Below are 2,933 nucleotides of genomic sequence, written 5' to 3' on the forward strand. Positions count from 1 at the left end.
GTGATGTTGGTCACTGTTACAATAACCCAATATGGTCAAGTTGAGATATGCCTCTAATGGATGTAGTGAATCTGCCTTCAAAGGCTTGTTAAACAGACATCGGTGGTCTTCCTGGGCAGCAGCTTTGTGTATTTACCAACAGTGCTCTGAAGACAATCATAGTATTGTTTAGGTTGGAAAAGACCTTTAAGACCATCAAGTTCAACCAGTTCTTCGGGCAGAACATACATGTTTGTACAGCATCTGAAACAGTGGCTTTTCTGCAACTTGTGGTTCCCTAGTTAGTAAAAAATACACTCCATTAATTTACTAATACTTACTTACACCCTGAGAATCCCAAGCAGGAGCTTGGTGTAGGTTAATACATAATGAAAACATGTAGCTGAAATGAGTAGCTATGCAGCTAAAACTGCCTCAGTCCATAGTGGTATTAGGCTGAGATCTGCTTATGATGTTATTTTGTATGAGATGGAGATGCTTGTGTTCTGAAAGTGGTATCAGAGGCCCACTGAACCTTACAGAGCTGTTTTATGTTTCTCACTTTCTTTGTAGCTCAACTCTGACTAAGAGATGCTGAAGGAGGATGGGTTGCTTGTGTAAGAGTGATGGTAGAGCAGTCCCAGACAGCTAAGGAGGGGAAATTGTGGAAATGCCATAGTTATGATGTATGGTTTGACTTGAAACCACAGTATGTGCTCTGAAGTGCTGGCCCCTGAGCATGAAGCTTGTAAGTGTTGCAGCAATTTTAGGAAACAAGTATCTGGTAAAGGATATGCCCGTGGGTATTTTTCAGATTAAACATGGAGGCCTGAGAAATAGTTATCCCATTCGATGTATGTCAGGTGTCTTGTTCAGCTCTTGTACAAGTTGTAAAGCAGAGATGGTACAGAAAACCAGGCCTTTCCTAGAACTGTGACATAAACGTGGCTGAAGCTGCTGATAAACTGAAGGCTGTGTTTCTGTTGCCACTGAAGCAGCATCAAACAAGGCTACGTAGGTGAGGATGTCTAAAGGGAGCTGGGGGAGGCAATATAGCAGTTCAGTTTGCTGAGCTGGCCAGTGTCTGCACTGCCGCCCGGCAGCTAGCATGTGTGGTGCACCTCTTCAGGTTCCTGCTAGGGACCCTTGTAATGTCATGCAGGTGAACACACCATGGCATTGCTTATTCAGGGACCAAATGGATTTCTGCTTTCACTGAAGCAATTTATGGTGGTCAGCACAGGTGCTGTTATGGTGTAACAGGTTGGAATTATAGCTTTGTCCGTTGTGCTTTGCACATACTTCATGATGTTGTTCTATGCTGGAGGTAGGGGTAAAACAGGCCTGGTGTTGAGATTGTCCTCCTTCTGACAAAAGAAAAGTGGATCATAAACCTCTTTGAAGTTGATACAGCATCACTGACCAGATCTGGTAAAAATGAATCTATTTGTCAGAGGAATTTGATTGCTTTCTCCAGGCTGTGGATTATTTTAAGGACTTACCCAAGCAGAGTCAAAGCCTGGAAAGTTATGATGCTGTCCCTAGGGCTCTTTGTCAGGCATCTTTTCACATTTTTCAGTCTTTTATTCAATCTAAAATAATTGCAAGCTTCTAATTCCCCAGTTCAGATTTTTGTGAAACTCCCAAAACAGCCTCTGGTCGTAGGCATGTTTTTGCTAGGGACTCTGTACAGTACAGTGCATGTTCTCAACCTGGGATAGTATACGTTTTCTTCTTTTTCTTTCCCAGCAATAGGCATACTGGATTGAGTCCTGGGGTTGTAAGTGTTTATAGCTCTGCTTTCTTTATAAATAACTTCCTTTCAGAAACTCAATAGCTTCTGGTTAGACTTGTGCCCACTTATGATTTAAAGGCGTTAACAGAAAGGCATTACAAAATATTTCCTAGCCTGGAAGGAACTTGCTAGTAGCTTTACTACATTTGAGGTGAAGAATTCCAAAATAAAAATGCAGGAGATGATTGTAGAGGAGGGAAGAGTGTTTAGGATTAAGCATTTTGCTAAAGGCTAAAATACTTTCTGGAAATATGCCATGCAATCCTCAGGGGTTTTTTTGTGATACCATGATGATTTGGATCATTCTGTGCTGTTAGTGTTGTTCCTTGAGCCAGTCGATGTACTACTATACAGATCAGTGTGTTTGTACTAATCCCCTTTTTTGTTTCTGCTTGTGGCATGCAAATTCCAGCGTGGTTGCATAGCAAATCTGTCTGAAGAGGTGATGGAGTGTAGTACTATGGAGTAGTTGAGCACTGTTTCCTAGTACGGGCTGCCTTTGGTAGTCCATGCCAGCCTGGGTTCTAGCTCTGCTGTGTGTCCTGGAGCTCTCCCTCTGGCAGGGCTGCTGCCTGTTAACAATTGTCCTGGACAGGATAATGCTGATTAACCCTGAATGTAGGTGACTCAGAGCATCTTCATCACACCGCTGTGAACTACCTGTTTCCCTTGAAAACAGAGCAGGTGCGTTCTGTAAGGAGACGCTGTTGAAGGCACAGTAAAACACTATGTCTGTAGGGGCATGCCGAGGATATAATTGCAGGAACACCTGCTGTTGAATTAATCCATTTAAAGAGATGTGGAATGCTGATTTAATTTCCTACAATGTTTTTGTAGGATGGTCTGATCATGATGTGGCCAATGAGGAATTTCTGCATCTTAACCTAGTTCTGATACCTTTTAAAATTGTTGTGGACAGGGGTCTAAGTATCTTTATTACCTCTTGTCGTGGTTTAACCCGGCTGGCAACTCAGCACCACGCAGCCGCTCGCTCACTCCCCCCTCCCTCAGTGGGATGGGGGAGAGAATCGGAAAGAAAATAAAAGGATAATAATAAAAGAATGTTATCAACATTCTTCTGGTACTAAATCCAAAACACAGCACTATGCTAGCTACTATGAAGAAAATTAACTCTATCCCAGCCGAAACCAGGACATTA

At 42.6% G+C, this 2,933-nt stretch overlaps 1 protein-coding gene and 1 long non-coding RNA gene across 4 annotated transcripts in view; one reads left to right on the forward strand and one right to left on the reverse strand.

Annotated features, from left to right (window-relative positions):
* The window catches only part of EIF2B5 (eukaryotic translation initiation factor 2B subunit epsilon), a 37,241-nt gene that overhangs the window by 23,532 nt on the left and 10,776 nt on the right, over positions 1 to 2,933 (forward strand). The window lies entirely within an intron of this gene.
* Positions 1 to 2,933, reverse strand: part of LOC118451825 — a 25,716-nt gene that overhangs the window by 22,027 nt on the left and 756 nt on the right. The gene's annotated exons all lie outside the window — the stretch shown is intronic.

Source organism: Egretta garzetta, unplaced genomic scaffold (assembly GCF_000687185.1).
Source record: "Egretta garzetta isolate BGI_Z169 unplaced genomic scaffold, ASM68718v1 scaffold172, whole genome shotgun sequence".
NCBI lineage: Eukaryota > Metazoa > Chordata > Aves > Pelecaniformes > Ardeidae > Egretta > Egretta garzetta.